A 15,052-nucleotide genomic window follows, 5' to 3' on the forward strand; every position below is an offset into this window, starting at 1 on the left:
GGCGATTGATTATGTTAGTGTTTTGCTGGCAAAGAAAATCAGATAAGCAACTTGCCCAAACAAGAAGAACCAAGAAGAAAAGTCAAGACCAAGGCTGCAGTCTTCATTTCCACCAACTGTAACATTGCATTCATTGGAAAAGGAAATTATACTAAAAGATACTGGCTTGAGAATATTCCCCCATAGAAAGTCTGTGTATGCATGGCTAGAGACAGGAATACAGGCTGCAGAGATCCTGGAGGGAAGCATCATTGCTGCAACACCAGTGAAAGTGTGAAGACCAAAGGGGCAGCTAAACCAAAACACATTATGTCACTAAATCACATTTCTTTCTTGAAAGGGTGAAGATTAATCAAGACAAAACTAAAAGTGAGTCTTTGATAAAATGCTTAAGTGGCCACATCTGAACTGCAAATTATTTGCATCAACTAGCGGATGAAACAGTAGTTTTCCACTATGCTGCAGGAAATAGCGGCTTGCTAAATAACTCTTTTAACTTTCCTCTGGCACCTATTGATTATATCCAATAGAAATTAAGAGTAGAAGGCAATTAAGTTCAAAATTTAATGGTGTTCTGCTCCTGTTAATTTACTGCCTGACCTAATCAATACATTACACTGGATAACAATCTACTCCAGCAAGGCTTGGTTCCTCCAGAGCCCCTTCCACTAGAATAATGACAAACAACTAAATTTTAAGCAAAAAATACATAAAATAAAAAAATAACACAAAAAATAATCAAAAATTTGATTATTCACTTTAGTGGTGAAAACAACAGCTTAAAATTAAATTGACTTTTACAACACAGAGCTTGGACTTAGTAAAATATTGGATAAGCTACAACCTCAGCTTCACAGAACCCTCTGGAAATTGAAATCTCAAGCAAGCTTACACAAATCACATACACAGCAGTACAAAAAACCCACTCTTAATCTAGAGGGCAAAATTGAAGTGCGAAATTGAAGATCAATGGTAGTGAAACAATATTGTGCTGCAGTTGTTCTTTTTTGTACATAATAATTAAGGTCTCTAGGTGAATAAATACAGTATAGATTTATGTATAACAAGCTCTATCAAAACCTAGAAGTTCTGAGTTGATTTGCACTAGGATGCAGTTTTTTTGGGGGCTCTCCCCAAAAACTTTGGAAGCACTTTCAAAATAACTAAGACAATTTCCTAAAGAAAAGAGGGATGTGGCGGCATTTGTTACCTCTTTTTATTCTCAGAGGTGGCAGGTGAGGAGGCGCACCGATGTGGGGTGAGGAGCCGGTGAGCCTCCATCTCCCATCAACCTGCCTTGCAGTTGCTCCCAGATCCCACAGTGCCACATGACTTTGAGCAGCCTTGGGGACCACAGGGATGCTCCTTCAGACCTGTCCTGCTGTTATAATCCCTGAAGAGAACAATCCAGGTGCAAATAGTGATGAGCAGTTTGGCAAGTGTCAAGCAATGCAGCATTTCTCTGGAGAGGTATCTCCTTCCAGGAGCAGAATCAAGTGAGTCTTTCTCCATGTGTGCCTATATGCACATATGCGTGCCTATGTAACTGTCTGAATTCCATCACTTTTTTGCCAAAATTCAACATGTCAGCATAAAGTCAAAACAAAATCTGACGAGGTTTTCTGAAAATATCCTCCCCACTGATGGGCTGTATCCCTACCAGCATTCACTGCATAGCCAGCACACCATTAATCACTGTGAAACATTTTCATTTATTTTGACATTGAAGAGAAATTGGAAGGAAGAGTATGTGGGGATGGGAATGGAAAGCAGGCTGTAGGAATATGTCTTTTTACCTTAGGGTTTCCCCAGACTGAGTGTAGAAGAGGACCCTGTGCGTCTTCCCCTTCTCTGCCCCCCATGCTACTTGTTTTTACCTCATCCTTCACAGATTCAGTAACAGTGCTCTGAACAGTATATATCTTTAGTCTATCTAGTTACTGCACACTCTTTCAGGTTTCTAAGAAATAACAAAATTCCAAATGTCTGAGGTTATTTACTGTATCCAGTAATAACTAACACAGAAAGCCTGCTCCCAATCTGCAGTGTAACCTCTCTTCATTCTTGTGTTTCCCATAGCCCAGTTTTTCTTTTATTCACTACACAAAGCCTGTGCTCCTGCCCTTGCTGGATGCCTGCCTTGCTTTGCAGCACAGACTAGTAGACTGCGGTTCCTTGCTAGACTTTGGAGTGCAAGTGCAGCCCCCTTGGCCTCTGCAAAATTCCTGGCAAGAACCTCTCAACATCTGCGGTTTTCTTAGTGAAAAAACAAACATGAATAATTATGTAACAAATCCAGGCACCTGTCATTTTTACCTGAAAAATGTAGTAGGAAATAGCAGGCTCTACATTCTTTAACGTATCCTAATGTGCCACGAAATGAGCAAATACAAGGGTAGACATAACCAAAAGATGTTGTGCAAGCAGGACACTACACTAACGTAGCTGATTCGTATTCTACAGAAAGCTACATTTAGGAAGACCTAATATTTCAGGAAAAGCTAGCAGAACAAATGCACGATCCATACCCTAAGCACAGGGATACTGCAGTAAGGCCTGCCCATAATTCTGCTCAAAACCTGTGGACTCAGCAAAGCCAGGTAGGGCTCTGTCTGGCCCTTTTGCTTATTCTAAGATGTACCAGCACTGCTAATGTTCCTGGGTACACATTTCCTCCAGGTCCATGACTACTAGATAGTCTTATTTAGGAAGGGAAATAAAAAAGTAAGAACATAAGAGTAAAAATGCGGCAAAATTCAGCAAAAAGCAATTAGTACTTCCTATAATGGCATAAGTATCCACCAATAAACCCAGAGCTGGCACTCACAATGATGGTGAAGATGCAGTGTAACAGGTCATTAGGATCCAGGTGGTCCTTACAGGATTTCTACTAATAACGCACTGTCGAAATTGAAAGAGTGTATTCACCACTTTGCATTTTTAGTAGCAGTCAGTAATAAAGACCTGTGTGTTATATTTGCTTCTTATTGCACACTACGTAAAGCAGAGCCTAGCAAATACTTTATGGCTAGCAATTTATTCGATTTAGGAATGTATTTTGTGTCCATGAAAAATCTGCTAGCTTAGTGTGCTGATTACATTTTAGTTATTTTAGAACTATTTGGTGAAAAAAATTAAAAAGGAGACAGTTTGTTTTCTGGTTACTGTGCTAACGTGTCAGGCATTCACTACTGAGAACTTATTAGCTAGGTTGAAATCCTTCACGTTTATTTCTGTAACACTACTTCCTCACAGGTCATAATCTGTACAGATTATACCTGAGACCTGGAGGTTGTTTAAAAACATTAATTTCTATTGTTATTTGTATTGGTTTGATAGTAATCCAATAATAAATCATTCTAATCCCCTTTTCTTTTCAAATGCCAGACTATTTTTCTTTACAAATATAGACAGGAAAAAGACCCTAATTAAAGAAAGTTAAATCAGCAGGACAGAAGTTACTTACAGGTTTTAATATATAAAAGCATTCATGGGCAGTTTTTTTTCCTATACTAAAAATGTTTATTTTAACAGTTAGATGGTGATATTTTTGGCATTTCAGCCCCAAACTTCCATATTGCATCATGTTCAGAGTCAGGGTAGCCTTTTCACGCTGCCTCTACTGACCTTTATATGGGACTGGCTTCCACGCCTCTGAAGACCAGGAAAAAGAAAATCATGTTTGGTTCAGGCTGCTCCTGGTACAAGTGGCAGAACAGCCTCATGATTTTCCTTCTGACTACCCAGAATCTGCTCAGCCAAAACAGGCTGAAGATGTGAATTGCCCACAGCTGCTCCCCACTGGCAGCTGTGGACCGGTCACCTCTAATGACAAGGTCCCAGCAAACCAGAGCTGGAGGTTCTCTCTCCTGTGGGACTCATACCTAATCAGAACTACTGATTTTGGAAACTAGTACAGAGCAGTGGGAAGCTGCCAACACTAACTTCCTAAAGGTTAATACTTACAACTACATTTTGGCTGATATTTTCAAACCTGCCTAGGGGGAATGGATGCCCAGTCTCCATTAATTTTAATGGGAACTGGGCAGGCACAGTCCTTATGAGGCTCTGACTATTTCAGCCTATTACTGCTTGTGACATAAGGTTTGATATTGCAGGAGGTTGATTACCTGCTGGGAGCACTGAAACTAGTGCAGCTCCTATATTTTGGCTTGAAAATTGAATATGCAATATGTATGAAGAGTGTGGCTATGCTTACCATAAATAATTAGTTTTAAATTAAAGTGGTTCACGTGGAGAGGGTCTAACCCAAATCTCGTTACAAATGAGTATTCCAGATTATTTCAGAAATACACCAATTCAATACAATGCTTACTTGCAGGAGTTTTCACTAAAGGTCTTTGCATAAGGGTTGCCATATTTGAAGTGTAAGCTTCTAACCTGGTTTGTCAATTTATTCCTTTTATTAGAAAATTGCATCAGTTTTTTGAAAGGTTTCAGTGCCAGTAAACAGTAAAACACATATCTAGGTGGTATAGAATTACATTTGAATTTTAGGAATTTCAAAACCTCCCCCATTCATTTTATATATCAAACCTGGCTATACACAATACATTTAGACCACATCCATTGCAATCACAGATCACCTCTGATCACAGATTCCATCCTGCTGTGTGTTAATCAGCAAACTCAGCTGGGAAATCTTCAAACTCAAACCGATAAGTTTTGCTAGAATCCTCACTTGTGGGACACCAGAAGTCATTTTAACAATGCAATCCAGGAAGCAACACTATAATTTACTTAATTTATGTTTGCAAATGCTGATTTCATAATGACCACGCAGAACTTAAATGTACAGAGGAGTAGTAGAAATGTACTCTTCAATACTCCCTCAATTGTTGCTCATCCAGGGAAGTCCAGCACTGCCATCCCCAACAAATAGAATAGATTAAAAAAAATCTAAATCAATACTTACAATGGTGAATTAACTGGTTCCACTTCTAAAGCTGATTTATCAGTGTTTTATTGCAAATAAATGGATTAAAAAAATCTATCAATATCGGCCAACCAAACAATGAAAATTATTATATCAAATAAAGTCAAACTGTAACTAAAGACTTCAAAATGGATGAAACTTTTCAGTATACCTGCATGGCAATTTTTTCCTTCCTTTTTTAATTACAAAATTCACAACATTGACAAAATATTTTTGTTTTCAAAAACGGCATTTAAAAAATCATCACACAGCCCCCCAGATTTCACCCTTTAGTTGGTAGGAAATGCAGCTGCCTGAAAACTTACGTGGTTTGTTTGTTATAAGTTTGGTGTGGGGTGGGTTTTTTTTGTTGTTTTTTGGAGGGAGAAGGGGTAGTCAGATTGAATAAATTCTTGCTATATTAAAGACAAAGCATATATGCAGTTGGTTGTGTCTCTAACACACGAATAAATTCTTATGAGTCTCCTCTGCTGCTCTTTTTCTTGACTTTTTCAGTTTGCGGTACCTCTATTGTTCACCAGTATGCTGCAGTGTTATTTTCTCAAATAATACTAATTTCTTTGCCTTTTGGTATGGCGAAAGACATTGGAAGTTTACAAAACTAGCTGGCATCCCTGCTGTGAAACTGTTGCCGACCTCCTCTAACAGTTAGTACTATTCTTCTAATGCCAACCTACGTTTAATGATGGGGACTTTATATTGATTAAATCCTCCACTGTTCTCTTAGACACTTTTTGTATTCCTGGTGCGCACACACTGATGTGACACCAGATTCATGCTCCTTCAGCTTTCCCTTTGCTGCCCTACAAGTCTTCCCTCTCAATAGAGGCTGCCTGTTTTCCTCAGCAGCCAAAGCCTTTCTCCACACCTGGGCCCCCAAGCTAATTCACCTCCTTTTTTGAAGCCAAGTGGCCAGAACTGCACATTCATCCCTGGAAAGGACCCATCACTACGATATAGAGAAGCATTACACTTCTCCATCTCTGCCACAAATTCCTTGCCTGATTTCCCACCTGACATTCGAATGAACAAAATTCATCACAGCACACAAACATGAGGAATGAATAGCACCAATGCAACAATCAGGCTGGGCCTTTGCTACTGAGCTGAACCTCAGAGAAAACACAACCTGTCAAAAATTGTACAGATTTTCTCCTTTATTGCTTCATTCCTGTGCTCTGTGTTTCAAAGCAGTGATCACCCTCCTTTCCCCCATCCTGCTCAGAGCAAGAGGTATTTGTGTCCTGGGATAACGATCTCACTAATAGGATACAAGTGTTCATTACACTAATAAGCTTTTTCTATATTTTTTTCCTTTTCTTTTTTTTTTTTTCCAGATTTATTTAACAGGTGCTCTCAATTTTCAAGAGGAGGATTTCCAAAGGAAATAGAGTTCATTTGATATTTGCATAACTATATTACATACAGCTGCATTTGACGGTATTTCATAGAGGGGTCTGAAGAAAAAGGAGAGGGCTTTTTGTAGTATTAAAACCAATAGAGAGATATGTTTTCTACTCTCGTTTGAGTTAATGAGAGATTTGCCATTGTCCTCAGTTAGGACAGTGTCATCTGCTTCTCAATTTCATTTCTGAGTGATGGCTTATGCTGATGTTTCACCTTGCTGTTTGTGAGTTCTGGGCACATTAGGAAGATAAAAAAAAAGTACTGACCACGTACACATCTTGAAAACTGTTGTATGCTTGCTGCCTAGGAATGGTAATCAAAAAGAAATGATTACACAAGACCACATATTAAAAACAATCCATCTCCCTGCAGAACAGGTTTTATGTACTAATGACACAGGGAGGATATTTAAATTGTAAAGCACAGCTCTTTTCCACATTGCTGTCTTTTGCATGATAGCTTCAAAAGGGAAAGGCAGCACTTTTTGAATATTATTGAATTTTGCCATACTACATCAGCATTTGTGCTTGCTTAACCTTGAGCAGTTATTGTGGTAAACCGAATGATCTATGGAAACACTTAACTCCCAAGGAGGAATAATGCTTTCTTTGAGATACTGGATTAGTAAACTCCTTTCTGACACCTACGTATAGAGACCTGTTCCAAAATCTGCAGGCAATGTACAATGCTGAATGGCACACTTCCTCGGCACAAAGTCTAAGATTTGAAATAAATCCCTTGCTTGCAATGTACTTACTTGATTCCTAAATGTAAGGCAATTCTGCAATGTTAATGCGTGAAAATCACCCAGAACAGACTGCGGGCTGACAAAATGCTCAGGGCCTTGGGCCCTACAGTTACAGGGCTGTATTCTGAGAGAAGGAACTGGAAACATGTCTGTGATCAATTTTATGGATAATCAACTCTCTGAAATCAATTGAACACTTGTTGACTTGTCCGTCTCTAGTTGCAATTGTCAGATTAATTCATGTAGTTCAACACAACAGACAATCCTAGTGTTAAATTAATGACTCTTATTTGAACTTACTGCACCAATAAAAGGATTAACGAAGTGTATTCTTACAAAGATTTGGTCGTCGTTTCTTTAAAATTTCAGTGTGTAATAACTTCAGGTTCTCAACTCTTAATTTAAAGAGAGCACACTATGTAGCAGCATTTTCCATTTTTACTTAATCATCCACTTCTTTTGTGTTCAAATCCTAATCCTACAAACCACATTCAAGCCTTGTGAACTAGCTCCATGTTTATAGATAGAAGGTAGCTTTGAAAGAAAAGAAAAAAAGACTTACAGCTCTGCAATACTCTGATCACGTATTTTCTATACTATATTAGAGACACCTGTAGACAAGCAGCATTTCACAGCCCTGCTGCACTGAAAATACAGCATCCGATGCAGAAAAGATGTGTGTCATGACTTAAGGTAGAATTAGCTATTTAGTAATCTGGTCCTTCCTGGCAGAGATAGATTATCATCTGAATTACTGCAAAAATTTGGTGTAAGGGGATACAACATAGATGCCAATCTGACCTCAACATTTCGCTAAGCTCCTCCTGGCCACTGATTAGATAAATGCCGGTCCTATATATTCCCTAAAGACTGTCACAAGCAAGGATTAATAGGCAGTTGCCACTCTGCTTATTTTCCTAAACTCAACAAACTATATCCTCATTTGGCACAAACTAGCAGGTCTCTCTGGATTTCAAGAGCCAGTTTATGCCAGCTGAAAATCCGTCTCTGGATGTCAAACTGCTTCCTGAATGCGTTTGGAATATTGTACTTAGACTGTGCACTTGTGCTTTGTTGCAGATGACACAGATAAACACAGTCTTTTGTTTAAAGACATGGTTCAAAGGTTTAAACCCTTTTATTCCTGAGACATCTCACAATCTGTATCACCTGGTGACATCACTCCATGCACATGTAGTAAATGGTAACAAGGCTCTTGCTGCTGCAACACAGGGCAGCTATAGAGCAGACTCCATACCTTGCAGCAGCTGTGATGGATACAAATACATCAAGGACCTTACACACAAGATCCTTCTAGATATCCAGATCTTACTCTTCCGAGCTACTTCTATGTTTCCCACCAAGCAACATGACATGGTGCTGCTCACCCCAGCTTTGTGATCTCCTCTTGGACAGGCTTTTCCCATCTACTTCCTAACATTTGGAAATCTCTCCCTCAGCACTGTTGGAGAGGAGCCTCCCTCAGCATTGCTGAAGTTTTCCCCTCCGCCCGCGTTTGCCACCTCTAGATTTGCAGACAGGTCCCAGGAGGCTGCTGCCCCTCTTCTGGGGTAATCTGGGCTCACCGTGGTAGATTTACAAGAGGTCTTTGCGAAGAGCCTTTCTCCTGGCTGTTTCCTGTGCTTGACCAGGCAGCATGCCTGATCCTTATGTTACCTGAACTCACGGGGCTCACCTGTATGGTCCTGCTTGTGGCTTCACTCCTGTGAGGGCATTTACTTTAGGCTCTTTTTTCTCACCCAGTTTGTGTTTCTTTTTCCCTGCAGTGCCTGGCACACCGGTGTGGCCGGCTGCCCTCAGTGCCTGTGCTCCCTGCCTCCAAAACCCCTTACCAGGCTCTTTCCAGTCCTGTGATTGACACTTAATGTTACCTATAAGAGGAGAAAATTCCTACTGTTTTTCCATTTAGCCTCTGGCGGGCTTATTGCAAGTATTTTAGAGAAAGGTTACTTTCCTCTGTATGGAGGTGAAGTAATTATATGTTCCTGTGTGTCTTTACACTGCTATGCGGCCGTGCCATTCTGTAATTTCACCATAAGGCTGCTGCTTGTGCACCTCGGTTGGCTGCAAGGGTTCTGCTCCCTCTGTGTCAGCACTGAAACCTGTCAGCTGGAGCTGGGAAAAATGACCACCCCTCACACAGATGGAGATAGTGCCATGACTTATGGCTTTTTTCTCCTCTTAAGTAGAAAAAGAAAATGTTTTTTTCTGTGTAAATTGGGATTTAAGTGAGCCCTCTGCACTTCATCAGGAGTGGATTAGTCAGCTGTTTTATGGGCTTGATATTAAAAAGGGTGGGAGCTTTGCTATGCAGGAAATCTCAATATCAATTGGAAAAGAAAGAAATATAAGGCATAGGTAGGGAGATAAATTATAGCTGAGATGAAGATGTACTCACATAAACCCACAGTCAGACGATCTCATTAGCTGCACCATCTTCACACCAGAAAGACATCATCATCTGTCTGCTTCTCCCTAATGCCTGGTGGATGTTTGCACGCGGCACAAACAATGCAGCCCTTGCTGAGAGATGGGGAAGCGCCTAACTCGGCAGCCCTTGCTGTGGACTTTGGCTCAGATTGGCTGCAAATTTGACCCTTGAATAACCTCCCCTGTTTCCTTAATCACTGGAAACATGGGTACACATCTGATCATCACCAGCTCCTTTGATGTACTGCCCATGGCAGGATGGCTCTACAGTATGTGCACAGATATACATATATGCAAACACACAAATATATACGTTTGTACATATATTTTCTCAGGAAGAAGCGTGGCCTCTCTGCTCTCTGCAGGCTGCTCACTGATGGGTTGGGTTTGGGAACTGTGCTCTGACACAAAAGTTCACCCACCAGCGTCAGGGTCAGGCACATCCCTTCCCTCTGCTCCATTCAGCCTCTGCCCTGCAGATTAGAAGGCAAACTGGTAATGAGAGCTCCTGTGCCCTGGTAAATGAACTAATTATTCTGTGTCATCACTGCCAGTTTTGCTTTTGCTCCTCCTGGAGTCAGCACCTCTCAGGATATGGCCACAATTTCAGGGTGGCCACAAGGACGTTTCAAGAAGATGTGTTTCTGGACAAATGCAAAGTCAGAAAATATTTCAGTACACAGTTAGGCTTCTCTCTCTCTCCCCTTTTTTAATAGTGTACATGATATGCTGTGAATATTTTTTGAGCTTACTAAATGGGTGTTAGTGTGGAATGGATACATTTTTTTCCTCCTTAGAAATGAAGTAATCTGAATTCACCTAATCAAAAAAATACAAGTCTCTTGCTCAGTTCCCATGGTGCTACAGAAGGACAGGGCTATAGATTTTCCCAGGAGTGTGGAATAATTCACCAAGCCTGCTCGTTATTCATATAGACAGTGCATTAATAATATGGGACCCTGAGATCTCTTCTTATCTAGGCCGAAGCACAGCTAGAGGGATGAGAAGCTGACTCCTTGGATTTCAAAAACATTTTTCCCCCCTTTCTTCAAGAAATAAGAATTGATTGAAAGTATTTTCACAGGGTGGAAAAAAAAAAAAAGGCTTTCTGGTGATACCACCTAAAGTACATATTAGATAAATAGAAAACTATTGGCTTTGTGACTGTGAACTGTTTTCTCTTGATGTAAGTGCTGATAGATACAGGATTCTATCTAACAAACCATTTACTAAGCACCTGACCTCAAGTCAATAGGAGTCTTTCATTTCATTCTACAGGGCTCCAATCCTGCACTCACTCTGAGGAGAGCCAGGAAGTTTCTGTATTTCCTGTGTATTTTTCGGTGTGTTTCTCTTAGCCAGTGCGAGCTGGGGTAGCACAGGTGCTGTGGGAGGATGCATAGGCTGAGCACCAGCTGAGTGACCCGCGAGAGGATGTGCTGCACCTCTGACTGCAGGAACACAGTGCTCCTGAATTATGAATGCTTACTCTACAGTGGGCATCTTATCCATAATTTAAAAAAATAAAACAAATTACCTCATGCCAATAGTGTGGCTGCATTTACTGTCTGCCCAAGGAGTGACATAGCAGGTATGAGCTTTTCATTTGCAGGTCCTATGTGAGAGAAAGGAGGGCAAGCGCCAGCAAAGGGAACAAGTGCTAATTAATGCTGCCATCTTTCTGCTCCCACCGTTGCACATGGCAAAATAAGGATGTGCTGTACTAACCACCCAGCAGCATGACTGGAGAGTTGTGAGGTGCAGGGCCAGAGAGGCATTAACAATCACAGTGGTCTCAATGGTCATCAAGATTTGTGTTTAATTTGTTAATGCTGTCCTGATGAAGTCTGATGTAAATTCACAAGGCCACATGGTGGCTAGTGCTGGCTAATCCTCAAACTAATAGAAATCTGATGTATGCACATGCATGATAATACTTCATATATCACGGAATTAATTGAAACTGGATGTGATCCAAAGCTAATCTGGGACAAAGGGAAATACTGGATTAATTTCATTTTATTTTTCTCTATCACTGAGTGATTTCCCTTTTCCCTGATGCATGACTGGTATAAATTGGACAACAGCAGACCATGGAGAGTTAAAACACTAGTACTGCTGCCTGAGAGCTAATGCTTCAAATACTGTGTTGCAGACAACATGGAATTGGATCATCTCGGATCCCTGCAGAGGCCTTTCTTAAAGGAATAATTTAGAAGAGGTGGTACTGGACAGCATTTTAGTAGCACCTTCCTTTTTCTACATTGCTTCTGATCAGTGTTAAAACCACCTCTTTTCCTAAAAGCACTGGCAACATGCACAACCTGCATGAAAGTCCCTTTGTGACTGATTTCAAAAGCCAGTGCAGGTGCTTTTCTGTTATTCCATACTCTGTGGTCCAACAAATTTCACAGATAATTGTGCAAGAAATATTGAGGTTGCCTCTGAAAGAATTTTAAAAAGACTGGAAGATTGAAGAGAAGGCAACACAAAAATTCAAGCATTAAAAAATGTGTGTGTGTGAGCATCATTAACCATAACACAGTAAACTTCAGTATAGATGAACAAATTATGTATTATTCAAAGGCCTTGAAAAACACAGAGACATAACCACCTACTGACTGTACAGAATGGTTCAATACCACTGTAAATGATATGGTACAAAGCACATTATTCACAGCATAAAAGTGACAGAATTAAAATTATAAGTATCTTTTATTCCTATTACATTTTTATAGCAATCATATGAAGTATTAGAACTGAGAGAATATTATCAGAGCTTTTCTGTTAATATTTACTCAGTAACCTCATGGGCTCACGTGGCCTCTGTTCCTACCTGCTTCACACAGGCTATTTGTGATGTATTTACCGATATTCTGAAAGGAACATGAGCAGCTGCTGCAAAGTGCAGTAGAAAGCAAAAGTGTGTGTCCTTACAGGGAATGGGAAACTTCCAAACAGGAATGCAAGAGGCATTGCTCTAAAGGACATCACTGGGAACATCTCTCTTGGATAACCACAGTACCAGAAGAAGAATTCAGTTTATAAAGACAAAGAAATGAATCCTCAACCCTCAGGAGAGATTGTACTGGCCATGTGTCAGCTAGCAAGGGGGCAAATCCCAGCTATTTGTGCTGACAGCTGAGTGCCCTCATAAGCCTACAGAGCCTATTGCAGGAGGAGGAAAATTCATGGGCTTCTGACACAAGGAAAACAAGCTGTTTGTGAACATAGCGGAGGGCAAGGGTGTGAATTCAGAAGCATGGCTAAGAAACCCTTGCAGAAATAGCCAGCACGTCGCACAACACATGCCTGCAGTAACACAAAAACAAGAGAGAGTAGGTCCATCAAAGTGTGAAGCTAGGGGGGTCTGCATGCTTGTCTGAGCTGCAAACTCAAGCCCTGTGCTGACCCTGGCCATCTCTGAAGTGTGTGGACAGGATGGTAGGTCAGGGGCTTGCTGTGGTACCTTCAGATGGTGGATATACCTGGTGTGTCCAACAGTATTGCTGAAGCATAGGGTAGGAACACTCAAAGCTGCACGGATCTCCTGGAGGCAGAGGGCTGGGGACTCCCCGGCCATGCTCGACACTTCTTTGCCCAAAATAAAGGGGCATTCTCAAGCTGCTGTAACGCAAATGAAGTAAATCCATTTAGGACTTGCTCTGGAGAGGTATGAGGGCAAATGGAGAAAATAACAACCATGACAGAGAGCTGAACAGACTGTTGCCTGTGGTATGTGCTATGGCCAAGTGACATGCAAGATAAATTGTACAGAGTGAAGGGAGCATTCAAGCCATCCTTCAAAAAAAGAAAAAAAGACCTTGAATCATGAAAATAAATGTGCAACAGAAGAGGTAAAGAAACAGAAACTGGCATCTCTGTTTCATGACAAGATTTGGCTTTTGTTTTGCTCTCACTGTTGCTACTACATAATTCATTGGTGATTGAGGCAGGTTTTAGGACAGTGTCTGTTGAATAAGCAGCGAGGAATAACTTATAACTTCAGAAGCTGTCACAGCCTGGCCTCACAATACTTTTTTAAGATGAGGCCCCAAAGAAAAAGTTTGCTGGAGTCGGCAGGAAGCGATGCTTGGGAATACATGGCAACATCCTGCCCTTCACAGCACAAAAACCCCACATTCTCAGTCTGAATTTCAGCTCATTCAGGAGGAGGATTGCATAGGAGCATCCTATGTACAATGATGGTGTGCTGCCTATGATGAGAGCTCAGAGCAAGAGGACAAAAGGACTATTTATCACCCTGGATACTTATTAAAAAGGTTAAGATAACTCCTACATATAATTGTATTCTCTCTTAAACAGAAAATAAATCTACCTCTCCATGCAGCCCAGTTGTGTCCTGGAGCAATGGCTGGTAGGAGTGGAAGGCAATGCAATCTCTCCTCTGTAACATGAACTCAAATTGTCAAAGCATCAGCCTTGATGAGGTGTTTTCTGATGAAACTGGACTGAGAAACACCAAAAGCTTGATTACAATCCCATTAACGCACAGTTTGGCCAATAGTATAAACAGAGCAGAGCTGAAGTTCAGCTTGTTTTATATGCACTACTAAACAGCCATCAGGTGGAGCTGGCTCGAGGCAATCATCAACCACAGATGGGAGTCAAACTGCTAATGTAGCATCTCCCAGCCCTTGTCACCTTTCAAAGGTGATCAGTCTGTTTGGCTGTGAGTATACTGCTGTACCTGAACATCCACGGACTTTTAAGTAATGGTTCCAAGCAAGCTTTCTTAATGATAGATTATGGCTTGAAATTGTATGCAGTATAAAACCCAGTGTGAGATTAAATGGTCTTAATTGCTTCAGTATGGTAGGTAAAGAAGGCAAAAAGTTGCAGATGACCTATTGAAATGTCCTCATGTGCAAAAGAAATAACAAATCCCAAATCTTTGTGTGAACTAAGGTATTGACATTAATGGGACTCCTATGGGAAGTTTGGGAAGTTTGTCTTAGCAAGAACAGAACCACTAAATAGGTCAAAGTTTTGACTTAAAACAAGTCAGTGTATCAAAAGTCACAAAGCAAATCTGGTATAAAACAAAGGCCATAAAAAATGCCCCTTCTGTTAATTTTTATGAGGAGTCACAAAGCAAAGTCTGGGATAAAACAAAGGCCAAAGAAAATGTCCCTTCTGTTAATTTTTACGAGGAGCATATTGGGCTTTTGAACCGTTCACCAGCCATCTACAAAAGAAGCTATGGGCTGACTACAACAACTAAACTTGAAAAGGGAAGACATTTCTTTGTAGTTCACATTTGCTGGCTTTGAAGTCACTGTGAGTCTTACCAGTGACTTCAATGGGACTAACTTTGCACTTTTATATTGGCCATTGTTTTATCCTTACTTACTCCTTTCAAAATTCCAGACAATAACATTTCTTTTTATTGTAATCCTGACAGAGCAATTAGGCTCCAGTCCACACCTGCACCCAACTTTTTTTTCTTAGCACATCATTCTTTGAGC

At 40.7% G+C, this 15,052-nt stretch overlaps 1 protein-coding gene across 1 annotated transcript in view; it reads right to left on the reverse strand.

The window, feature by feature from the left end:
• Positions 1 to 15,052, reverse strand: part of TAFA1 (TAFA chemokine like family member 1) — a gene marked incomplete at both ends in the record, with an annotated part of 214,536 nt that overhangs the window by 26,860 nt on the left and 172,624 nt on the right. The gene's annotated exons all lie outside the window — the stretch shown is intronic.

Source organism: Nesoenas mayeri, assembly GCF_963082525.1.
Source record: "Nesoenas mayeri genome assembly, chromosome: 10".
NCBI lineage: Eukaryota > Metazoa > Chordata > Aves > Columbiformes > Columbidae > Nesoenas > Nesoenas mayeri.